Here is a 26,807-nt window from a genome sequence, read left to right as displayed (position 1 = left end):
GTAGCGAGGGGTACGCACATCTTTTTGAGGTAACAGCTAGTAGGATCTGTTAGAATAAACTAATGTAGTATTGATGCCTTTATTGCATGCAGTTCTTTATCAGGTGAATAACTGTTGCGAGTAACTGAAGTCAATGTTACTTGGTGTGTTTGCTATGCAGTGCCTGTGCGGACTATTGCACGAGACACAGCTTTCTGACATCTGGCCCAGCAACTACTAAATAAGGGGAGGGGAGAAGCTGAAGAACGACCAAAGGACAAAGCCTGGGAGGAAGACTACGAGCCTTCAGTACGAGCGGCCCCCAGAGGGACCACCGGAGACTGATAACGCATGCACCAGTGGGAGGGTTTGGATTCTGGGAACTAATTAGAATAACCCTGCCTTTTGTAGAAGTAGTAATGAATATGTATTAGCGTAGCAGCATAAAAACCAGCCGCCTGATGTAACTTGTGTGCGTCTTGGTGGAGCAGAGACTCCTGGCGCACCCAGCGCTGCTTGCTTACCTCTATTCCTTTAATAAATCATAAACATTAATTGTAAGCCTATTTGGGACTCGGTCATTTATTACAAGTGGGACCTCCCGATGGGTGGAAGCTGTCGGGATAGCTCGGGATGCTGAGGCGTGGTGCTGCAAGGAGGTTGGTGGTCGGTGGCGCCCTGGGGCAGGCCGAATTGGGAGGGGGCGAGGCGGCGGGTGGTCGGTGGCTTCTGTGGAAAAGGCGCTTGTATGGGGGGCTGCGCATTCAGAGGAACCTTGACAGGCTGCAGATAGGGGCAGGCAGGAACCTTTTGAAGTTCAGGAGAGGGAAATGCCAAGCCCTACCCCTAGGGAGAAACACCTCTGTTTACCAGCACTGGCTAGCTCGATACTGAATAAGCATTTCTTCATGGAAGGGGTGCTTTGCTATTAGAACAGGCTGCCCGGGGAAGTGGTAAGAGACCGGATCCTTGAAAGTATTGAAGAGCCATGTGGACATAGCCCGGGAGTCCGGCCTCCGGCAGGGCGGGAGCTGGCTCTTCCGAGCCCCTGTGCTCCGGTCTTGTGCGACGCGTTTGCAAGCAGCACCGGGTGCCGGGTCCGACATCGGACGGTTCGGGGACGGCGATTCCGGGGCCGTCGGCTAGCGGGGGCCGGCTATGTCGTGTCCCGGGGATCCGACTTCAGGGGGCGTGGGGGCCGGCCGTGCAGTGAAGCGGGGGGCTGGCGTCCGCCGGCTTTCCAGAGAGCGGGCTTTCGGTGCCGTGCGGTTCGGTGGCCGGCCGTCCCGAAACGCTGGGCACCGGTCTTGTGCTAGACTCAGCGGGCTCCGGGGCCGAACTCGGCTTCTCGGGGCCGGCGGTCGCGGTGTCCAGGTGTCCCGCCTCGGGCGGCGCGGGGCCGGCTGTCCCTAGCAGCTGGGTTCCCAAGAGCTTCTGGGCTCCCAAGCGTCGCCCAAGACCGGATCCCAGAGAATCGGGACGGCCGGCCACACCGCTGCGACTAGCACAAGCGTCTCCCGACAACGGAGCCCAGGGGCTTGCGAGGGTCAGATTCCGCGCCCCGGGATAGAGAAACGGGGAGCGCGGGTCGGCCGGCCGCAGCTTCGCACGGGACCGAACCCCCTGTCTCCGGCACGGCCAGACCCCGAGCCGGCAGACAGCAGCCTCCCGCTTCACGGCACAGTCGGCCCCCAACCCGCCCGAGTTCTGATCGCCGGGACACGGGACAGCCGGCCGCGCCGCCCGAGGCCGGACACCTGGAGCCCGGGACCGCCGTCCCTGACAAAGCCAAAGTCGGACCCGGACCCCGCTGCGGCTAGCACACGCGTCGCCCAGGACCGCAGCCTAGGACCTCGGGACGGTCGCATCCCGCGCCTCCGGCAGGAGCTACCCGGGAGGGCAGGACGGCCTGCCGCAGCTCCGCAAGAGACCGAACCTGCTGGATTCCGGGACGGCCAGAGCCCGAGCCGGTGGGCAGCAGCCTCCCGCTTCACGGCTCGGCAGGCACCCACGTCGCCCGACTTCGGACCCACGGGACAGCCGGCACCCGCGCCGCCGGAGGCCGGACACACGGGCCTCGGGATCGCCGTCCCCGAACCGCACGAAGTCACACACGGTCTCCGGTGCGTCCAGCACACGCATCGCAAAGACCGGAGCCCAGATTATAGGATCAGCCAGCCCCGCGCCGCCCGAGGAAGGACCGGGAACCCGGTGCGCTTGGCACATGCGTCGCCCAAGAACGGCGCCCAGGGCCGCGGGATGGTCGTGCGTCACGCAGCCCGAGTTCGGACCCCCGGAACACGGGACAGCCGGCACCCGTGCCTGGCTCTTAGGGACTTGGAAAGAGTCCTGATGCTGTGCCAGCACTATGCAGCAATAGGCACAACACTGGAGTGATTTCAGTGTTGTTCCAGCTACGAGTGCAGAGTACAGCACTGTGCGGGCTGCTGCAGGGAAACGGTGACTCCAGCTCAGACAGACGCAACACAACTTCCACCCCTTATTCCATAACATTTGTGTCACAATCAGGTACAGTTTAGTATACAGATGGTCTCATCACCATAGTTTTCTGTCCATTGAGGCATTTTTATGTCTGTACTTCTCTTTATTCTATAGGTCTTTTCCCAAAATGCTCATAAAAACTGTTGATGGTTTCACCATCATCTGTCAAAGTGGTCACTCAGGGCAGGCGAAGTTGGTTTTCTTGACACCAGCACCAGCTTAGCTCACATCACTGTTGCACTTGCCTGGTTCCTTGCAAAGTTGACCTTTCATTGGTTCTGCAGTGTCCTCCTACAACACATAACTTGGATGACAGATTAATTTTCTCCCAGTGTTAAATCTCCTTGAGGCACACACTTGATATCCCCATCTTTCTGCATCACCCACCAGGTATACCCTGGACCTTGGGCAAAGACAATCCCACGAGTGGGTTTGCCTTTTCCCATGGCAGGGGCAACCCACACCGCCTTCCCCATTCACTTCCCCACATGCACTACAATGACTTTAGCTTCTCCCACAGTGTGTAGGGGTTTTGTTTCAGCAGGACCAGCACGGCTTTCAGACCCCCTGTTGTTAACTAACCAAGTGGCCTCTGGTAGGTTTATATCCTAATGTTTCCATGTCGCAGCACCCAATGCTCGCAGCATAGTTTTTAACAGCCCATTGTACCTCTCAATCTTCCCAGAGGCTTGTGGGATCCCAGCTGCTTGGCTTCGTTGCCTTCTAGCTGTTGGGTATTGGCCCCACTATCCCAGTGTCAAAGCAGCCAACTGAGGATGTGCTCACCTGGACGGCGACTAAAGGCTTTTCGTATTTCTCGCAGCTCACTCAAGGATAGAGACCGAGTAGTTTCTGATTCATCTATGATTTCAGTCTCTTCTTCGTGATGTTGCCGTGATAACGCTGCTTTAGAGCCGCTTGCCTTTTCCTCTTCTCCCTCATCCATAGGAGGCGCTCCTTCCCTTACTAAACGACCTGATCTCCGTTTCCACTGTTTTGTCTTTACTACGGGGTCGACTGATACCAAAGATGGTCGGTCCTCTGGGGTGATCACAGTGTGTGCTGTCTCATCATCAAATTCAAGAACCTCCCTATCCCCTTGAGGGTGCTGGGCAATGTTAATTGACATCTGATAGGCGTAAGCCAGACCCCAGCAGAGTGCAGCCAGCTAGTGGAGTTCTCTAGTATTGCCAGGGTCAGAGCATACATCTTTCAAACATTCTACCAACTTTCTTGGATTTTGTACTTGTTCAGGGGTGAAATTTAGAACCATTGGAGGAGAAAACCGTGATAGGTACCTGCCCAAATCCCCCCACACACCTTGCCACCCACAACTTTGTCTGGGGACAGGTCCTTGGATAATATTCTTAATAAACTGCTTTGCCTTGGGGAAGAAGACAAACACTACACCTAGTAAGAGGAGGATAATATCTCACCAGGGGTATCCAAGATACTGAAAGGCTGCTGTAATTAGCCCACAGGGAGAAAAGTAGAAGACACCACACCCGATATTATTCACTGATTGACTGCTGGGGGCAAAAAAGAAGGCACTGTAATTCTTAATATTGTCAATAAGATAATCTCCAGGAGACCAGGAGGATAACAATGCCGGGCTTGAATACCAAACCAAACTGAAGGCCAGTATGTTACAGCACAACATGTTAAAAAAACAAGCACAGACTTCAACATTTTCTCCGATCGGATGTAAAGGAAAAAAGAAAACAGAGAGTGGGCTACATACAACATATCCACAGAGAAAAGTATTACCAGAAAACCGAGCATTATGACAACCAATATGTTAGTTGTAAATACTTCAATCAATACTACTGTTATCTCAACCCTCGAGCCCCACGTTGGGCGCCAAAAAGGACAGTGGTGGTTTTACTCAGGTGGGCAGCCGAGCTCCACCACAACCGCTCCCTCACTCCCCCTCTCCTCAAAGAGGGAGGGGGAGAAAATACAACACAATCCCGGGGCACGGGATTCTGTCCTCCGGTGGCGCGGGTGCCAGTTGTCCTGTGTTCCGGGGGTCCGAACTCGGGCTGCGTGACGCACGGCCATCCCGCAGCCCTGGGTGCCGTTCTTGGGCGACGCATGTGCCAAGCGCACCGGGTTCCCGGTCCTTCCTCGGGCGGCGCGGGGCTGGCTGATCCTATAATCTGGGCTCCGGTCTTTGCGATGCGTGTGCTGGACGCACCGGAGACCGTGTGTGACTTCGTGCGGTTCGGGGACGGCGATCCCGAGGCCCGTGTGTCCGGCCTCCGGCGGCGCGGGTGCCGGCTGTCCCGTGGGTCCGAAGTCGGGCGACGTGGGTGCCTGCCGAGCCGTGAAGCGGGAGGCTGCTGCCCACCGGCTCGGGCTCTGGCCGTCCCGGAATCCAGCAGGTTCGGTCTCTTGCGGAGCTGCGGCAGGCCGTCCTGCCCTCCCGGGTAGCTCCTGCCGGAGGCGCGGGATGCGACCGTCCCGAGGTCCTAGGCTGCGGTCCTGGGCGACTCGTGTGCTAGCCGCAGCGGGGTCCGGGTCCGACTTTGGCTTTGTCAGGGACGGCGGTCCCGGGCTCCAGGTGTCCGGCCTCGGGCGGCGCGGCCGGCTGTCCCGTGTCCCGGCGATCAGAACTCGGGCGGGTTGGGGGCCGACTGTGCCGTGAAGCGGGAGGCTGCTGTCTGCCGGCTCGGGGTCTGGCCGTGCCGGAGACAGGGGGTTCGGTCCCGTGCGAAGCTGCGGCCGGCCGACCCGCGCTCCCCGTTTCTCTATCCCGGGGCGCGGAATCTGACCCTCGCAAGCTCCTGGGCTCCGTTGTCGGGAGACGCTTGTGCTAGTCGCAGCGGTGTGGCCGGCCGTCCCGATTCTCTGGGATCCGGTCTTGGGCGACGCTTGGGAGCCCAGAAGCTCTTGGGAACCCAGCTGCTAGGGACAGCCGGCCCCGCGCCGCCCGAGGCGGGACACCTGGACACCGCGACCGCCGGCCCCGAGAAGCCGAGTTCGGCCCCGGAGCCCGCTGAGTCTAGCACAAGACCGGTGCCCAGCGTTTCGGGACGGCCGGCCACCGAACCGCACGGCACCGAAAGCCCGCTCTCTGGAAAGCCGGCGGACGCCAGCCCCCCGCTTCACTGCACGGCCGGCCCCCACGCCCCCTGAAGTCGGATCCCCGGGACACGACATAGCCGGCCCCCGCTAGCCGACGGCCCCGGAATCGCCGTCCCCGAACCGTCCGATGTCGGACCCGGCACCCGGTGCTGCTTGCAAACGCGTCGCACAAGACCGGAGCACAGGGGCTCGGAAGAGCCAGCTCCCGCCCTGCCGGAGGCCGGACTCCCGGGCTATGTCCACATGTCTCTTCAATACTTTCAAGGATCCGGTCTCTTACCACTTCCCCGGGCAGCCTGTTCTAATAGCAAAGCACCCCTTCCATGAAGAAATGCTTATTCAGTATCGAGCTAGCCAGTGCTGGTAAACAGAGGTGTTTCTCCCTAGGGGTAGGGCTTGGCATTTCCCTCTCCTGAACTTCAAAAGGTTCCTGCCTGCCCCTATCTGCAGCCTGTCAAGGTTCCTCTGAATGCGCAGCCCCCCATACAAGCGCCTTTTCCACAGAAGCCACCGACCACCCGCCGCCTCGCCCCCTCCCAATTCGGCCTGCCCCAGGGCGCCACCGACCACCAACCTCCTTGCAGCACCACGCCTCAGCATCCCGAGCTATCCCGACAGCTTCCACCCATCGGGAGGTCCCACTTGTAATAAATGACCGAGTCCCAAATAGGCTTACAATTAATGTTTATGATTTATTAAAGGAATAGAGGTAAGCAAGCAGCGCTGGGTGCGCCAGGAGTCTCTGCTCCACCAAGACGCACACAAGTTACATCAGGCGGCTGGTTTTTATGCTGCTACGCTAATACATATTCATTACTACTTCTACAAAAGGCAGGGTTATTCTAATTAGTTCCCAGAATCCAAACCCTCCCACTGGTGCATGCGTTATCAGTCTCCGGTGGTCCCTCTGGGGGCCGCTCGTACTGAAGGCTCGTAGTCTTCCTCCCAGGCTTTGTCCTTTGGTCGTTCTTCAGCTTCTCCCCTCCCCTTATTTAGTAGTTGCTGGGCCAGATGTCAGAAAGCTGTGTCTCGTGCAATAGTCCGCACAGGCACTGCATAGCAAACACACACAGTAACATTGACTTCAGTTACTCGCAACAGTTACTCACCTGATAAAGAACTGCATGCAATAAAGGCATCAATACTACATTAGTTTATTCTAACAGATCCTACTAGCTGTTACCTCAAAAAGATGTGCGTACCCCTCGCTACTTGGAAACGCATCAGTCCATAAACTCTCATCCACCTGAAGAAGCCTGCAACTGACCGAAGGAAAAACAAACACCCCAAAGAGCAGCCCAAGCAGAATGAGCTCTCTGAGGGGATGCCTGGGACTCACATACCATTTGGCCCCGACTAGCACCCAAATCCAATCACCTGGGAAGGGTAGGGGCAAAGCACAAGGAAGTAGGAAGAGAGCAGCAGCAGCAGCTGTGGCGGCTTTTTTTTTTTTTGTGTGCGTGTGTGATTTTTCTTTTTATTTTTTAATCAGTTTTAGCTCAAAAGCATGCATAGTGCAGACAAGAGATCTAGGGTGTTTCTAGAAGCAAAAATCCCCATGCTTTTGCTGCAGCTTTCAATATTAAAAGACATTATGACCAAGCAAGTAATTGGAACTCTTCCAAATGGAATTAGCTCAAACTTTTATTTACGTATAAAGAAAAAACTAGGAGTAGAACATCTGCTCCATCTTTTCCTCTCTCACCTTGCCATAGGCAGCTCTGGCTGTGACGTCCCAGATTGCATACTGCGTTTCAGCTTTAACAAATGAAAACCTTTACCCTAACCCTTACCCTTATCCTAACCATTAGCTTACCCTTATTCTTACCCTAAACCTAACCCTAATCCTTACCCTTACCCTAATCCTTACCCTACCCTTACCCTAAACCTAACCCTTTCCCTAAACCTTATCCTCACCCTAAGCCTTACCCTTAGCCTTACCCTAAGACTTACCTTTGCCCTAACCCTTACCCTTACCCTAATCTAAACCCGAACCCTAACCCTAATACTCTCACCCTAACCCTTACCCTAAGCCTAACCACAGTCCCAACCCCTAACCCCTAACCCTTACCCTAACCCTCTAAACCTACCTCTAACCTATCCCTAACCATAACCCTCTAAGCCTAACCCTAACCCTCTAACCCTAACAATAACCCCCAACCCCAACCCTCACCCGAAACCCTAACTCTAGCCCCAGCCCTAGCCCCTAACCCTAACCCTAGTTCCCGAGAACTACATCTCCCGGTATGCTCTGGGCATTCAACATGGCCTCCCGGAAGTCCCGAATCCGAAAACTACATTTCCCGGCATACTCTGGGAACGCAACATGGCCTCCCGGAAGTCCGGAGTCCCGAGAACTACATCTCCCGGCAAGCTCTGGGCACACAACATGGCCTCCCAGTGCCGGAAAACTACACCTACCAGCATTCCTCGCACAGCCAGCATGGCCAATCACAGGCCGAGTGCTCGAGAACTGCATTTACCAGCACTCACTGGAACCCTCACCGCCCTTACATAAAAGGCCTCAAGCCCTAACATCCAAAAAACCTCGAAACCCCTACAGATCTAACCCAAACTATTTACCACACTAAAACCCTGAAGACCTATGCCTGAAACCCCTAACAAAATCTTAGGATGCTCAAAACCCAAACCCAACCCAAAACGTTAGGAATGCTCAAAGCCCTAGCCCAAAAACTTAGGGCGCTCCAAACCCTAACCCCAAAACATTAAGACGCAAAAAACCCTAACCCAAAAACTTAGGGTAATACACCATAAATGTTTGTTCATTGTCTTATCTGTAGCAAATAGCATAGGCTGAGTCGAGGATCTCAGTACAGTAGCATTATTATTCGAGGGTTAGGGTGAGGGAAAAGTAAGGGTAAGTATTAGGTTAAGGTTAAGGGTAAGGTTAAGGTTAAATTTTAGGGTTAGGGTTAATGTAAGGGTCAGGGTAAGGGTTCAGGTAAGGTTTAGGGTTAGGGTTAGGTTAAGGTTAAGTGTTAGGGTAAGCGGAAGTTGTATGGATAAGGATTAGTGTAAGGGATAGGGTAAGGGTAAGTGTTCGGGTAAGGGTAAGGTTAATGGTAACCGTAAGTGTAAGGGTAAGGGTTAGGGTAAGGGGAAGAGTAAGGGTAAGGGTAGGGGAAGTCTAAGGTTATGGGTCAGGGTTAAAAGTTAGAGTAAGGGTTAGGGTTAGGGTTAGGTAAGGATAAGTGTTAGGGTAATGGTTACGGTTAATTTTAGGGTTATGTTGAGGGAACATAGCAACAGTGCGCGCAGTCGCAGAATATACCAGGATGTGCTGAGTAATCCCAGAATTAGCAAGGTATAAAAAGGGACCCTGGCAGGGGTGAGGTGCGTGCCGTTGGCGGAGCTGAGACTCCCCGGCTGCCCAGTGCTGTTTTGCTTGATGTTTGCTTACTCAATAAATTCCTTTCTATGATTAATACAATGTTCTCTGAAAATTAATTAAGGGGGCAACTTATAACACTTTGGACGCTCAAAACCCAAACCCAAAAACTTTGGACGCTCAAAACCCTATCCCGAAAACAGGACGCTCAAAGCCCTAACCCAAAAACATTAGGATGCTCCAAGCCCTAACCCAAAAACATTCGGACGCTCAAAACCCAAACCCAAAACATTAAGATGCTCCAAACCCTATCCGGAAAACATTAGGAAGCTCAAAGACCTATCCCAAATACTTAGGACGCTCAAAACCCTATCCTGGAAACACTGAGATGCTCAGAACCCTATCCTCAAAATTTAGGACGCTCCAAACCCTAACCCAAAAACATTAGGACGCTCAAAGCCCCAACCCAAAACATTAGGACGCTCCAAACCCTATCCTGGAAACATTAAGATGCTCAAAACCCTATCCTGAAAACTGAGGATGCTCATTACCCAGACCCAAAATATTAAGATGCTCAAAACCCTAACCCAACTACTTAGGATGCTTGAAAGCCGATCCCAAAAAATTAGGGCACACAAAAGCCTAACCCCAAAAATTAAGATGCTCAAAATCCAAACCCCCAAAATTAGGATACTCAAAACCCTGGCCCTGGAGAAACTAACCTGAAAAAAAAAAAAAAAAAAAGATCTTAAAACCCTAACCGTAAATAACTGACCAAAAATAAAACCTTAAGACTCTAACCCTAAAAAACATATCAACACTACAAGCCAAAAAACTCTAATACCCTAACACGCTAACCCTGAAACCCTTAAAACCCTAACCCCCAAATCCTTAAAACCCTAACCGTTAAAACTCCAACCCTAAAAACCTTAAAATCCTAAACATAAACCCTGAAACCCCTTACCCTGAAACCCAACCCTAGTGCCCAATCCCTGAAACCTTAAAACCCTGAATCAATCTGTAGCAAATAGCATAGGCTGAGTCGAGGATCTCAGTACAGTAGCATTATTATTCGAGATTACAATGGCGGGTGTCCCACAAGCAGGAGGGTGCCTACTAATTCCATACACAGTTTATACACTTTTTTTTTCTGCCGAGGACCGGGACCCTCCCCTGTTTCCCCTTTAACTGTGCTATTCAAGGTTCATAATCTAGCTGGTGCTTCACAGAAAATACACAGCTGCTGGCCTGTTACAAGTCACATTTCTTTTGAGGTTTTTACTCTTTGAGGTGGTAATGTTTCTTACGCCGTGATTTCCACCTAATTGCTGTAAGGATTCTGGTTGTCTGCGTTTTACAAGGTTGTCTGTTATAATAAATAAAAGTCCCAAATAGGATTACAATCAAAGTTTACAATTCACTGAATGAATAGAGGTAAGCAAACAGTGCTGGGTACGCCGGGAGTCTCTGTTCCACCAAGACGCGCACCAGTTATACACCAGTTACCTCCCTTAAGGGATATAGAGAAGCCCTCTCAGATACATCCGTCCTACTTCTCCTGCATGCGGCCGGAGGTCGGTCTAATTCTGGTGCTGTTGGTGGTGGAAGCTGGGGCAACGGTGGTACTGGTGGCGATACCACAGCCACCGGAGGGGGAGCCGCCGGGGGTGGATTGTTAGGATATGGAGGTGGTAGCTTATCCAACGGCTCACGTTTATCTTCTTTTTCTTTTTCATGTTCTTCTTGTTCTTCAAATTTCTTACCTGCTTTTAGTGTAAATATTGAGGCTGGAAAAGGACCTGAAGTCTTCCTGATCCATAATCCTGCATAATCACTTTCTTCCTGGCTAAAAGCTTCCTTTGAATTAACATGGATATTTAAGGCCTGGCAAATCCAGTCTTCGAAGGATCCAAAAACAGGCCAAAAGACATGTAGTCTTAAAGGCTCCTTTGGCCATTCTGTCACACAATACTGGACCATTTTTAATTTACTTTTTCCTTTTCTGGGGTCCCTATCATTCCAATTTCGAATCGTTATTCCTAATGGACTTTCTGGTGGTATGACTGGTAATTTGCTCCCTTTCTTCTGGTCTCTGGTCTTCGATTTTGTCTGACCCATCTAGGAATTTTACTCTGGCAATTCCCACAGCCCTTGGTTACCTTAGTAAGAGTGTCTTGCAGGGGGTCGAGGACCTATCACACACCCACAAATCCTATAGGAATCCCTTCGGTCCTTCGCCGGCCACGTCCCTCGTGGGAGATTGAAAACGCGGTTAAAAGACCTTCACAATCGCTTCGGAACTAAATTCCATCTCAGTCACACTCTTACACACACAGGCAACCGAACCCCACCCAACCGAACGGTATACGCTTTAAATGCTTACGACTCCGTCATCTTCGTTCGGATCTTCACACACACAGTTACTAGCAAAATATAGTGCTGCAGCTGGCAAGGGAGCTTAAAAAAAGAATCAGAAACTTTGCTTACCTTTATTCAGGTTCAAGATGCCATTAGTTCCGACCTGACTCAAACAGCAGCCACCAAATGGTGGGGGTGCCTCTCCTAGATCAAACCAGAAATCAGGAACCAAAGCCCTCCCGGACGAGCGCCCACTTGTAATAAATGACTGGGTCCCAAATAGGATTGCAATTGAAATTTACAATTTATTAAATGAATAGAGGTAAGCAAGCAGCGCTGGGTGCGCCAGGAGTCTCTGCTCCACCAAGACGCACACAAGTTACATCAGGCGGCTGGTTTTTATGCTGCTAGGCTAATACATATTCATTACTACTTCTACAAAAGGCAGGGTTATTCTAATTAGTTCCCAGAATCCAAACCCTCCCACTGGTGCAGGCGTTATCAGTCTCCGGTGGTCCCTCTGGGGGCCGCTCGTACTGAAGGCTCGTAGTCTTCCTCCCAGGCTTTTCTCTTGTCCATCTCCTTTGTCCATCTTGGCTGGATGGCAGACACTTGCATAGTGTCCCATGCAACAGTTGTAATAGTTAGCAGTTATTCTGAAACCCCTTTGTTCTCTTATCCCCTATTGACCCGAATTGATGGACCATTCCTTTGCAAGATACAAGAACTATATATATTAACCACTCTGGTTTTCTCAGACTTTTCATCATATCATGCGGCCCTAGCATTGTTCCATATTGACACGAATCAGATGAACTCATTTCACACTGTTAAGCTGTCTTATCACTGCAAACATATCTCAATACCACCTTCCTTCCCTCTACAGGATGTAACTGCGCAAAAACAACATTTTTATTCCCACAACCTTGATCCCCTTACCCTGAAATCCTTATTCCCCTTAAACCTAACAACTCTAACCACAACCCTAACCCTTATTATCAACCCCCTAACGCTAATGACACTGACCTTAATCCAAACCCCAAACTGCCCCTAACCCCAGACAACCAACAACGAAACACACACACACAAAGATGGAAATTACAAAAAAGGCAAAACCTACGATACAGGCCCCAAATCACAAATACGCAACCAAAATGCTACAGAAAAGCCCCAGATGCAGGCCCCAAATGCTACTGCTAGGCCTCAAAAGCTCAAGATGCATCTCAAAGCAAAAATGCAGGCCCCAAACGTTACAGAAAAGCCCCCAAACCCAGGCTGCACAAGTCTACAAGCAGGCCCCAAACTGCCAACAGAAGCAGGCACCAACCACACCCAGATGCAGACCCCAACTGCCCACAAGCAGCTCCTACCCCACCACCCCCTCCCAAGAACTGGACTCCACCCAGACACTGGCCCAAGACCCGGACCCGACCCCCGCCATCCCCCCTACCCTCCCCCCGACACAGGTGTACAAGCACCTCACAACCCGCCCCTTCAGAGACCGGTCCCACTCCCCCCACCCCCCCCAAGACACGGGATGCGGAGGTGTACAACCAACTCCCAACTCCCTCCCCCTCAAAGGGAGGCCCCAAAGACCCCCAAATGGAGGCTCCTAGAGTGAACAAACAGCTCCCAACTTCCCCAGGCACAGGCCCACCCCCCCCCCCCCCCCAAACACAGGCCACAAAGGTGTATAAACAGCCCAGACCCCCCTCCAAGACCATGGCCCCTATAGTGTACAAGCAGCTCCCAACCACCCACAGATGCAGGCCCCAACCCTTCTCAAAAGGGAGGCACCTAGAATGCATGAGCAACTCCCAACCAGCCTAAACATAGGTCCAAAAGTGCACAAGCAGCTCCCAACTCCCCTCAAATACAGACCCCAAAAGTGTACAAGTAGCTCCCCCCCGAGACAGGAACCAAAGGTGTACAACCAGTTCCCAACACCCCTGAGACACAGGCCCCAACCGCCCCCCCAGACACAGCGACCCAAATTCTACAAGCAGCTCCCAACCCCTGCCAGGCACGCCCCCTACCCTATACAAGCAGCTCCCAACCCTCCCCCCCCCCCCCCTGAGGGAGGCCCCCAAGGCCCCCACAAACACAGGCCCCTACAGTGTACAGGCAGCTCCCAGCCACCCCCAGATGCTGGCCCCAAAGTTGTACAAACAGCTCCCAGCCACCCTGCAGAAACAGATTCCTACATTGTACAAGCAGTTCTCAGCCCGCTAGACACAGGCCCTGACCCCCCACACATGCAGGCCCCAAAGGTGTACAAGCAGCTCCCACCCCTCCCCCAGACGCAGGTCCCAAGCCCCCCCCCCCCCAAACACAGGCCCCTACAACCAGCACCCAACCCCCTACCCCCGATGCCAGGCCCAAAGGTGTAGAAGCAGCTCCAAACCTCCTCCCTCAACCCAGGCTCCAACAGTGTACAAGCACCTCCCAACCAACCCTCCCCTTCCCCCCCCCCCCCCGCCCCCCGACACAGGCTCCAAAGGAATACAAAGAGCTCCCACCCCTCCCCCAGATGCTGGTCTCAACCCCACCCCGCCCCCAGAAGCAGGCCCCAAAGGTGTAGAGTCAGCTCCCAACCCCCTCAATGCCGGCCCCAAGGGTCTACAAGCAGCTCCCCCCTTGCCCCCAGATACCGGCCCCCAGACACAGACCCCAAAAGCCTAATCACAGGCCCTGAACTCTAGAGGCAGGCTCCAAAACCCAGGACAAAGCCCCACTGGTTCGAGACAGGGCCCAAATCCCAGACACAGGCCCCAAACGCTAAACACATGCCAAAAAAAGTATTAGTGCTGGTGCCAAATGTTACAGACAGGCCCAAAAGCCCGAGATGCTCAAGGCTGAGACGTAACTTGGCTTTCTGAATTACTGGAAAGCAGCTTTCATTCTCAGATAATTGTGTGCAGGCTAGATAGGATGGGGCTTCAGGCACCTCTTCACCTGAGGAAACACACTGCCATCAGGCACCGCTGTGCCAGACAAGCTTGTTCTGCTAGAACACCCTACTCAGATGCACTGTGGCATTCAAGTGAACTGCTTTCATGCAAATATAACGACTGATGTTACAACCCACCTTGCCTGTGGCACCTGATGAACAGAAGAGTAAGCCACCGCAGCGCTTCAAAACCATCCCTGCACGTGCCGCTCCTTGTCGCTCTCTGGCCTTATCTCATATCCTTATCCACTTCTGTGGAGAGCCTGCCACGGCACCTGCAAAGCAAGACGGACACCTTTCATAGTCACCTTGTGCTACTTGGTCGTTCTGCTCCAACCCAGCTCATGACCAGCCCCTCTTCTTACACAGCTCTTCAGAGTGCAGTTTGCTCCTTTGAGCCTGTGCGAGACACCTGTGAAAGAAAAAGAAACGCATAGGCCGATGCAGCATCCAAAGACACAGCACAACTAGGTAAGTTACTCTCATCTGCTCCCTTACCTCTGCCGCTTACCAGCCCCCGAGGCAGATGCTTCAATCTACCCTCTTCAAACAGCTACAACACCTCTAAAAGACAAAGAGGGGATGCCTAGAGGAACAGTGAGACCTACAACACAACAACTGCTACATCTGTTCCTCACTCACCTTGCCAGAGGCAGCTCTGCGTGTGACATCCCAGGTTGTACACTGCGTTACCTAACCCTTACCGTAACCCTTACCCTAAATCTTCTCACCCTTACCATTACCCAAATCCTTACCTTTACTTTTTCCTTACCCTTACTCTTTCCTTTAACCATAACCTTACCCTTACCCTATACCTTACTCCAACCCTTCCCCTTACCTTCCCCTTCCCCTTACACTTAACCTAACCCTTACCCTTCTGCTTCCCCTAAAACATATCCTAACACTTTCCCTTACCCTTACACTTACCCTAACCCTTTCTATTACCCTTACACTTACTCTTGCCCTAATCCTTGCTTGCACCCTTACACTTATCCTAACCCTTACCCTTACCCATACTCAAACCCTTACTCTAACCCTTACCCTGACCCGTACCCTTACCCTTACCCTTAACCTAAGCCTAAACCTTAAACCTTACTTTAAAGCTTACCCTTTCTGCTACACTTACCCTTAGCCGAAATCTAAACCTTACACTTACCCTTAGCCTAACCCTCACCCTTACCATTACCCATACCCTTATTCTTACCCTTACCCTAACCCTTACCTTTACACTTACGGTTACCATTAACCTTACCCTTACCCTAACATTTATCCTTAACCTAACCCTTACCCTAAACCTTACCCCAACCCTTACCCTGACCCTTACATTAACCCTAACCCTTACCCTAAAACTTACACTTACTCTTAACCTTAACCTTACCCTTAACATTCACCTAATACTTACGCATACGTTTTCCTGACTTTAACCCTAAAACTAACCCTAACCATTACCCTAACATTTAACCTTACCCTAACCCTAACCCTTACTCTAACCCTTACCCTGACCTGTACCCTTACACTTACCCTTACCCTTATACTTACCCTAATTCTTACCCATACCGTAACACATATTTGTACCCTTAACCTTACCGTTACCCTTAACCTTACCCTTACCCTTACTCTATCCGTTACCCTTACGCTTACCCTTAACATAAACCTTACCCTTGACCTTACCCTTACCATAAGCCATACAACAACACTTACATGTACACTTACACTTGCACTTACCCTAGCAATTACTCGTACAATTACCCTTAACCTTACTATTAAGCTAACCCTAAACCTTACCCTTATCCTAACACTTACCCTTATCCTAAACCTTACCCTTTCTGCTACACTTACCCTTTGCCTAATTCTAAACCTTACTCGAACCCTCACCCTTACCTAAATCTAACTAAAATCTAACCATTACCCTAACCCCTCACCCTTACAATATACATATTTTTACCCTTTACCTAAACCTTTACCCCAACCCTTACCTTGACCCTTACATTAACCCTAATCCTTACACTAAACCTTACACTTACTCTTAACCTTAACCTTAGCTGTAACCTAATACTTACTCTTACGTTTCCCTCACCCTAACCCTAAAATTAACCCTAACCATTACCCTAACACTTACCCTTACCCTAACCCTTACTCTAACCCTTACAATTACCCGTACTTTTACACATACCCTTACACTTACCCTTACTCTTAAACTTACACTAACCCTTACCCTTAACTAAATCTAACCCTTACACTAAACATCATCCTTACCCTTACCATTATCCCTTCTCTTACCCTTATCCTAAACATTTCCCAAACCCTTACCCTTACATTAAACCTAACCCTTACCATAACTCTTAACCTTATCCTTAAACTTAACCTAATACTTACCCTTCCGTTTCCCTCACCCTAAACCTAAAATTAGCCTAACCATTACCCTAACACTTACCCTTACTCTAACCCTTACCATGAACTTAAGTGTAAGTGTTAGGATAACGTTAACCTTAAGGGTGACCCTTAAGCTGATCCTTAATGTTTATGGTTAGGTTAAGAGTAATTGTACGAGTAATTACTAGGATAAGTGTAAGCGTAATTGTACATGTAAGTGTTGATGTATGGCTTATGGTAAGGGTAAGGTAAAGGGTAAGGTTTATGTTAAGGGAAAGTGTAAGAGTAACGGATAGAATAAGGGTAAGTGTAACGGTTAAGTGTTAGGGTAATGGTTAGGGTTAATTTTAGGATTAGGGTGAGAAAAATGTAAGGTTAAGTACTAGCTTAAGGTTAAGGGTAAGGTTAAGGTTAAGAGTAAGTGTAAGGTTTAGGTTAAGGGTTATGGTTAATGTAAGGTTCAGGGAAAGGTTTGGGGTAAGGTTTAGGGTTAGGTTCAGCTTAAGGGTAAGGGTTGGGGTAAGGTTAAGGGTATGGATAAGGATAAGTGTAAGGGATAGGGTAAGGGTAAGGGTTAGCGTAAGGGTAAGATTAATGGTAAGGTTTATGTTAAGGGTAAGCGTAAGGGTAACGGATAGAGTAAGGGTAAGGGTAACAGTAAGGTTAAGGGTACAAATATGTGTTAGGGTATGGGTTATGGTATGGGTAAGAGTTAGGGTAATGTAAGGGTAAGGGTGAGTGTAAGGGTATGGGTCAGGGTAAGGGTTAGAGTAAGGGTTAGGGTTAGGGTAAGGGTAAGTGTTAGAATAATGGTTAGGGTTAATTTTAGGGTTAGGGTGAGGGAAACGTAAGGGTAAGTATTGGGTTAAGGTAAGGGTAAGTGTAAGGTTTAGATTTAGGCTAATGGTAAATGTAGCAGAAAGGGTAAGGTTTACGATAAGGGTAAGTGTTAGGGTAAGGGTAAGGTTTAGGGTAACATAAAGGGTAAGGATTACGGTAAGGGTAAGGGTACGGGTAGAATTTGTTAGAATATGGCTTATGGTAAGGGTAAGGTTTAGGGTAAGAGTAAGTGTAAGTGTATGTGTAAGGGTACGGGTCATTGTAAGGGTTAGAGTAAGGGTTAGGGTAAGGGTAGGTGTTAGGGTAATAGTTAGGGTTAATTTTAGGGTTAGGGTGAGGGAAACGGAAGGGTAAGTATTAGGTTAAGGTTAAGGGTAAGGTTAAGGTTAAGAGTAAGTGTAAGTTTTAGGGTAAGGGTAAGGGGTTAATGTAAGGGTCAGGGTAAGGGTTAAGGTAAGGTTTAGGGTTAGAGTTAGGTTAAGGTTAAGTTTTAGGGTAAGGGTAAGTTATATGTATAAGGATAAGTGTAAGGGTAAGTGTTAGGGTAAGTGTAAGGATAAGGATAAGTGTACAAGTCAGGGTAAGGTTTAGAGTTAGGATTAGGGTTTGGGTTAGGGTAAGGGTAAGTGTTAGGGTAATGGTTAGGGTTAATTTTAGGTGTATGGTGACGGATAAGAAAGGGTAAGTAGTAGGTTAAGGTTAAGCGTAAGGTTAAGGTTAAGAGTAAGTGTAAGTTTTAGGGTACGGTTTAGGGTTAATGTAAGGGTCAGGGTAAGTGTTTGAGTAAGATTTAGGGTTAGGGTAAGAGTAAGTATATGGGTAATGGTAAGGGTAAGTGTTAGGGTTAGGGTAAGTGTAAGGTTTAGATTTAGGCTAAGGGTAAGTGTAGCAGAAAGGGTAAGGGTTACGGTAAGTGTAAGTGTAAGGATAAGGTTAAGGTTTAGGCTTACGTTAAGGGTAAGGGTAATGCTTTGGTAAGGGTAAGAGTAAGGGTAAAGGTAAGGGTTACGGTAAGGGTAAGGGTACTGGTAGAAGTATGTGTTAGAGTATGGCTTATGGTAAGGGTACAAGTAGCTCCCCCCCCAGAGACAGGACCCAAAGGTGTACAACCAGTTCCCAACACCCCTGAGACACAGGCCCCAACCGCCCCCCCAGACACAGCGACCCAAATTCTACAAGCAGCTCCCAACCCCTGCCAGGCACGCCCCCTACCCTATACAAGCAGCTCCCAACCCTCCCCCCCCCCCCCCCCGAGGGAGGCCCCCAAGGCCCCCACAAACACAGGCCCCTACAGTGTACAGGCAGCTCCCAGCCACCCTGCAGAAACAGATTCCTACATTGTACAAGCAGTTCCCAGCCCGCTAGACACAGGCCCTGACCCCCCACACATGCAGGCCCCAAAGGTGTACAAGCAGCTCCCACCCCTCCCCCAGACGCAGGTCCCAAGCCCCCCCCCCAAACACAGGCCCCTACAACCAGCACCCAACCTCCTACCCCCGATGCCAGGCCCAAAGGTGTAGAAGCAGCTCCAAACCTCCTCCCTCAACCCAGGCTCCAACAGTGTACAAGCACCTCCCAACCAACCCTCCCCTTCCCCCCCCCCCCCCCCGCCCCCCGACACAGGCTCCAAAGGAATACAAAGAGCTCCCACCCCTCCCCCAGATGCTGGTCTCAACCCCCCCCCGCCCCCAGAAGCAGGCCCCAAAGGTGTAGAGTCAGCTCCCAACCCCCTCAATGCTGGCCCCTAGGGTCTACAAGCAGCTCCCCCCTTGCCCCCAGATACCGGCCCCCAGACACAGACCCCAAAAGCCTAATCACCGGCCCTGAACTCTAGAGGCAGGCTCCAAAACCCATGACAAAGCCCCAGTGGTGCGAGACAGGGCCCAAATCCCAGACGCAGGCCCCAAACGCTAAACATGCCAAAAAAAGTATTAGTGCTGGTGCCAAATGTTACAGACAGGCCCAAAAGCCCGAGATGCTCAAGGCTGAGACGCAACTTGGCTTTCTGAATTACTGGAAAGCAGCTTTCATTCTCAGATAATTGTGTGCAGGCTGATTAAGGAGCTATTGGGGAGGCAAGGACAATCCCCAGACAAGGACTGTATATCTCGAAACAAGACACTGGAACTCATGATAAGGAAGCGGCAGGCGGACAGAGAAACGAATGTAAGGACTATAAATCTCGAAACTGGACATTGGAATTCATTATAAAGATACAACAAACGGGAGAATTGGCAACAACCAGCTCTTGCAATTAAGAAACATGCCAATTCAGCAGATTCCTGACCAAAGGTGAAAAGTACACTGTGAGGAAGACTCGGGGTCTTCCTCCCAAAGACCCCTGCCCACGTCCCAAAGACCCCTGCCCACAATTCTTGGAAGGCTCTACGCAGGCGCAAGGTGCCAAAAGGCTAATTAGCATGAGAAGCGAGGGAAGGTGGGGATAGGTAATGCATATGTATAGGTGCTTGTAGAATATTGATAGATTGATTGTATAAATTCAAGACTGCTTTCTGCTTTGGGTATGCACGATAGGTGGAGAGATCCCCCGTGCATCCAGCGCTGCAATAAAGAATATACCACTTAAAGGAATTTCGGCTTCGATCTTTGAATCAATTTGGCGACCCAGATGGGACAACCTCTCTGCCGGACTGCAGGACCTGCTGGGAACAGGACTCCCTAGGGTACCCCCGGGATTTCCCGGAGGGACTCCTCGACTCACCGGATCACTGCGGAGGCAGACAAGGACCCCATCATTGTAAGTGAGTATATTCTTTATTCTGCTTTGTTTTTCTGGTAGACCGGTCATCTGGAACTGTCTGTAAGTCAGAAGGTGATCTTCTGCGAGGCAGTGTTTGGTATACACTTTGTGGTTAGCACCATAAGTACATGTTTGGGGACCTTAAGGAAGGAGCTCGCTTTAAGGTCCATCTGGAATTGTGTTGTCTATTTCGGTTTTCTGACTCATGGAGTATGGTATTTAACTCTGGTTATTGTTACTGCGATTTTGGCTATTTTCCTGGTGGTAATAGTAGGTTCGTGGCATTGTTATAAGAAAGATATCGTTACGGTGTTACACAGTTCGGTTTTCTGACTTATCGCATGTGGAATTTGACTCTGACTATTGTTACTGTGATTTTGGCAATATTGCTGGTAATAGTAGTTTTGTGGCATCGCTACTGAAAGATATTGCGTGCCCGTATTTTTGTGAGTGATACGTTTTGTGATACGCTTTTGTAAGTAACGTGTGTATTCTGAAAGTGTAAACTGGAAAATGGGGGGGCGAGTAAGCAGTGAAATTTTAAAGAAAAGTGTGTTAGGATGTGTTTTAAGTCACTGGAAAGATATTGGAGGATCTGCCGGTGGAAGTGTGAACAGGAAAACATTGATAAAATATCGTAATCAGTGGTGGCCGCTTTATAAGCTGGATTGTGGAGAAAAGTGGCCCCTAAATGGAACTTTAAACTATAATATTTTGCTACAGTTAATGTTGTTTTTTGAGAAGCAGAACAGGAGGAAATGTTGTATACTGATGTTTCAGCATCTTGGTGGGAAAAGGTAGGGAATTAAGTTGGCCCCTGACTGAACCTTTGATGTTGGCATTAGAGAAGTACAGGCTGGAGAAAGATAAAGGAAGTGTTAAAAGGGTTGTTGAAAGTGTTAAAGGTGTTTGAAGTTGAATGAGCAGGGAAAGAGGATGTAGGAATATTAATAGTTCTGCCTCTGCCCGAGGCAGAGATCTTAAAATCATGGGTGTTAGCCCTTTAGGGCAAAGGGACCATGATCGGTCCGAGAGAGTTGTCACAGAAACAGAAAAGAGGTCAACTCTTAAAACAACCTGAGTTCATGTGCGAGCTCAGATTGCTGATGGGACCGTTCAGGGAACTGTGGACAATTGCATTCCCCTGACCGACCCCCACTAAGACCCGAATCATCCTGAAAATTATGAGCGGTTAAGTAAATACTAAAACCTGGATGAATTGGGAATTGAGAATATGCTTCCAACAAGGTCTAAAAGAAAGCCCTATGGAATTTTTGGACCAACTCTGAAATGTAATGAAAATAAATAAATAAATAAATAAATAAAACAAAACGGTTTGGACCTGGCTTTGGAGGACAAATTGACTAGCCTTTTCCTAGGGTAATCAACCCCTGATTTCAACAGGAATAACGGGGACCTGGGGAATCTACCCTAGCGGATCCTCCACTGGTTATAATGAAGCTAGGGGAGGAATGGAAGTGAAATTTCTTATTGCTATGGGGCAACGTATTCAGTTCTAAATCAAGCATTAATGCCTTCACAGAATTATTATGTTAGGGTAAAAGGTGTGTCGTGGTTTAATCCGGCCGGCAGCTAAACACCACGCAGCTGTTCGCTCACCCTCCCCCTCCCTCTCTGGGACAGGGGAGAGAAATGGAAAGTGAAGCCTGTGAGTTGAGATAAAGACAGTTTAATAAGACAAAATAATAATAATAATAATAATAATAATAATAATAATAATAATAATAATAATACAATGATGATAATAGTACCACTACTAATAATGTGTACAAACAAGTGATGCACAATGCAATTGCTCACCACCCGCTGACCGATGCCCAGCCTAACCCCGAGCAGTCCGGCCCCCTCCTCCTGGCTAGCCACCCCTATGTATTGTTTAGCCTGACGTCAGATGCTATGGAATACCCCTTTGGCTAGTTTGGGTCACCTGTCCTGGGTCTGTCCCCTCCCAGCTCTTACTGCACCCCCAGCCTGCCTCTTGGCAGGACAGAGCAAGAAGCTGAGATGTCCTTGGCTTGGTATAAGCATTGCTCTGCAACAATTAAAACATCGGGGTGTTATCAGCACTCTTCTCATCCTAAGCCAAAACATAGCATTCTCCCAGCTACTAGGAAGAAAATTAACTCTGTTCTAACTGAAACCAGGACAAGGTGTAACCGAAAAGGCTTATTTTTGTGAACCTTTGAAGTACAAGTTAGGGAAACAATGGGGCATACACAGATTTTTATCTATGCCTAGCTCCTCATGGGCGCTCTTAGGTAGAGATTTATTAGAGCAAGTAGGAGCAGAAATTGTCTTTGAAAAGGGGAAAATGGAATTAAGAACAGGAGAAGAACAACTAATAAATGTGTTAAGCTTGGCACTAATACAAACTGACCCTAAAAGTGAAATACCTTTAGAGATCACAGATCAAGTATGTCCAGGAGTTTGGGCTACCGAAGTCCCTGGAAGAGCTAAAAATGTGACCTTAATAATTATTAAATTAAAGCCAGGAGAGAAACCCGTTAAGGTTAAGTAATATCCTTTGAGGATAGAAGATAGGAAAGGAATTAAAGAGATAATTGATCAATTTTTACAGTATGGATTATTGATTGAATGCGAATCAGAATCCAATGCACCCATATTGCCAATTAAAAAGGCAGATGAAAAAGCTATAGGCTAGTTCAGGATTTGAGGGCCATAAATAAAATCACTGAGGATATACATCCAGTAGTGGCAAACCCTTATACTTTGCTGACTAAATTAAAGAATAGTCAAGTCTGCTTTACCGTACTGGATTTAAAAGATGCCTTCTTCTGCCTAGGCTTAGCCACAGAAAGCCAAAACCTATTCGCCTTTGAATGGGAAAATCCCGATTCAGGCAGAAAGACGCAGCTTACGTGGACATTACTACCTCAAGGATTCAAGAATAGCCCCACTATTTTTGGAAACCAATTAGCAAGGGAACTCAAAACATGGATACCTCCGGACACTGAAGGTGCTTTGTTACAATATGTAGTATGTAGATGATCTCTTAATAGCTACCGAGACTAAAGGGAGTTGTATTCAATGGACTATAAGTCGTCTTAATTTTCTGGGTTTAAATGGATATCAAGTCTCTTGACAGAAAGTCCAGCTGGCTCAACAAAGTGTGACCTATCTGGGATTTGACATTTCGGAAGGACAACGAGAACTAGGAACTGAACATCAGGAAGTCATTTGCCGGACTCCAGAACCTCAAATGGTAAAGGAGCTACAAAGCTTTTTAGGAATGACAGGTTGGTGTCGCCTTTGGATTTATAATTATGGACTATTGCTAAAGCCTCTATGTGAATTGATAAAGATTAACCAGTCAAAGTTAGTCTGGACTGGAGAAGCACAAAAAGTCTTTAAACAACTTAAACAAGAATTGATGATTTTGAAATATCAAGCAATATTGGTAGAACAGGACGACGTGGAAATTGTGATAATTCATATTGTGAATCTAGCCTCTTTTCTTAGTGATGCTCCGGCACAAGCTGTGATTCACGATTGTTTAGAAACTCTAGAGACTGTGTATTCCAGCCGACCAGACCTTAAGGAGGAGCCCATGGAAGATGCGGAAGACACTTGGTTCACGGATGGGAGCAGTTTTGTTACGCAAAGACAACGTAAAGCTGGATATGCTATAACAACTACTCAGCAGGTAATCGAGTCTAAGTCTTTACCCCCTGGAACATCAGCTCAAAAGGCGGAGATAGTTGCTCTCACGAGAGCATTGGAACTGGCAGCGGGAAAAAGGGTAAATATTTGGACAGATTCTAAATATACATTCGGCGTGGTACATGCTCATGGAGCAATTTGGAAAGAACATGGATTGCTGACCGCTCAGTGAAAACACAAAGTATGCTGAAGAAATTTTAAAATTGTTAGAGGCTGTAAAACAACCAGAAAAGGTAGCTATCATGCATTGTCAGGGACACCAAAAGGGGAACACCGATTTTGAAATTGGAAAATCGATTGGCAGAGGCTAAGCAGGCAGCTGAAATAACTGAGGTGAAGGCGTTGTCTTTGATACCAGATGGTAAAATCCAAACTATATCCAAATTATACAAAAGAAGACTTAAAATTAATTGAAGATTTGAAAGGTAAAATGAAACCAGATGGATGAGTATATTTAAAAGATAACCCCATAGTAATACCCTCTAGTTTGACATGGCCCATAGTTCTTACAGAACACAATAAAACGCATTGGGGAGCTGGCACACTGCATAAGAGCCTGAGTCAGACATTAGTGGGACGATATGATAAAACAAGTAACTCAACAATGTAGCATTTGCTTACACAATAACCCCAATACCAAGGATAGAATAAAATTTGGAATAATCGGTAAAGGAAATTATTCGGGGCAACAGTGGCAAATTGATTTTTCAGAACTCCCTAGAAAAGGGGGGTATCATTATTTACTGGTTCTGACTGACACGTTTTCAGGAAGGCCTGAAGCCTTTCCCTGTCGAACAAACAAAGCAAGAGAAGTGGTTAAAGTCTTGTTAAATGAAATAATACCATGCTTTGGGATTCTAGTAGCAATGTCTTCTGATAGAGTTTCACATTTTTGTGCACAAGTGGTAGAACAGATAAGTAAGATTCTAAAGATAGATTGGCAACTGCATACTCCTTATAGACCACAGGCAAGTGGACAGGTAGAAAAAAGGAACCATTTAATTAAACAATAAATAGCTAAAATTGGATAAGAAGCTAATTTGTCATGGCCTCAATCCCTCCCTTTAGCATTACTTGGAATTAGAGTTAAACCTAGAATAAAAGGAAATTTGAGTCCCTTCAAAATCTTATATGGAAGGCCATAGCAATTTCTATTTAGTGGAGAGGACCTAACGCAGTTAGGATCAGAATATTTATATGCTTATATAACTGAACTTCAGAAACAATTAAATAAAGTACTTACATTTGTTTTAGGGACCAGGGCTAGAGGGTTGGATCAACCAATCCACCCCTTTAAGCTCGGGGATTATATATATATATAAAGACTTTTTCAGGACAACCCGTGCAGGAAAAATGGAAGGAAAGTGGATGTGACCATACCAAGTATTACTGACAACACACACCGCCATTAAGATTAAGAAGCAAGCAGCTTGGATCCACAATTCAAGGGTGAAGAAGGCCCCGGCGAGGATATGGACCACCACTCCAATTGGACCAACAAAATTACGGTTTTCCAGATCCTAATGATTGCAGGGGTGCGGTTCTCGGATTTGGGGTGGGCAACTTGGGATGAGAACTTACACCTGATCTTAATACAAACAATTTCTCAAGTAACTAATAAGACGAACTGTTGGGTATGCACCCATCTGCCACAGCATGGGAATAAGGGTGTATCGTTAATTGGGATTCCCTTGCCTGCAAACTTATCTTGGACTAATTTGTGGGAAAACACGTCTTGGGGTCGAAAATATTAAGCAGTTTTGGAACTAGAAGTGAGTAGCTTCATGCCGTTAGAATCCTATTATGTATGTGTACAAAGGTGTAACCCGCCTAAGGGTATAGGAAAACAGCATTGTATAAATACGGATACTACTTATGTGGGAAATCAGACATCTTGTAATTGAACAATTGATATTAGTACGACTAGCGGCTGGGCAAATTCAACCAGCTGGACGGTTCCAGAAGGAAAAGGGTGGTATTGGCTATGCAATGATACAGCCCGTAAGGTCTTGCCTGAGAATTGGAAGGGAACTTGCACTCTTGGAGCGGTAGTCCCCAATATGACAGTACATGATGTAGTGCCTCGAGGTTACTTGAGAAATCATATCCGGAGAATCAGATGAAAAATTAACAATCCATTGGTAGAGAGACACACCCCTTTTCATAGTTTTGTGCGATGGTTTATCCCATGGTTAGGAGTGAGTGAATTGGAAAAGGCAATAGTTAATATTTCTGCAATTATAGAGAAGTTAGAAAACAAAATTCTGGATGCTATAAAGGCTCAACAAGAAGAGATATCTAGTTTATCACAGGTAGTGTTACAAAATCGGATGGCCCTAGACTTGTTACTGGCCACTCAAGGGGGAGTCTGTACAGTAATAAACACAAGTTGTTGTATGTATGTAGATCAGAGTGGAAGGATCTCTACCGACCTGGAAGAAATATGGAAGCAGACAAGGATCCTACATGAGATCAGTAAAGATGATCTTTCATGGAGTTTTAGTGAACTATGGAATAAGTTAACCTCCTGGTTGCCCAATTTCCAATGGTTGAAACAAGTATTCGTTGCTCTAATCGTATTAGTAGTGTTAGGAATATTTGTGTGCATGTTGTTTAGATGCCTGCTTTGTTGTGTTACTGTAAATAAAGAAAGTATCTGATGCAAAAGAATTTGCATGGGAAAAGAAAAGGGGGGATTGATTAAGGAGGTATTGGGGAGGCAAGGACAATCCCCAGACAAGGACTGTATATCTCGAAACAAGACACTGGAACTCATGATAAGGAAGCGGCAGGCGGACAGAGAAACGAATGTAAGGACTATAACTCTCGAAACTGGACATTGGAATTCATTATAAAGATACAACAAACGGGAGAATTGGCAACAACCAGCTCTTGCAATTAAGAAA

At 48.2% G+C, this 26,807-nt stretch overlaps 1 long non-coding RNA gene across 1 annotated transcript; it reads right to left on the bottom strand.

The window, feature by feature from the left end:
* Positions 1-6,237: 6,237 nt before the first annotated feature.
* On the bottom strand, positions 6,238-15,442 carry LOC311441858. Its single transcript, XR_014696290.1, has 6 exons — positions 14,868-15,442; positions 14,724-14,789; positions 14,591-14,637; positions 14,364-14,500; positions 11,301-11,374; positions 6,238-6,620 (listed from the first exon to the last, which is right to left on the bottom strand). It is a non-coding gene; the product is annotated as an uncharacterized lncRNA (long non-coding RNA).
* Between the last annotated feature and the right edge of the window lie 11,365 nt (positions 15,443-26,807).

This window comes from Aythya ferina (assembly GCF_964211825.1).
Source record: "Aythya ferina genome assembly, chromosome: 10".
Classification (NCBI taxonomy): Eukaryota; Metazoa; Chordata; class Aves; order Anseriformes; family Anatidae; genus Aythya; species Aythya ferina.
Note: the sequence above shows the minus strand (reverse complement) of the source record. Positions and strands in the feature narration are given on the sequence as shown.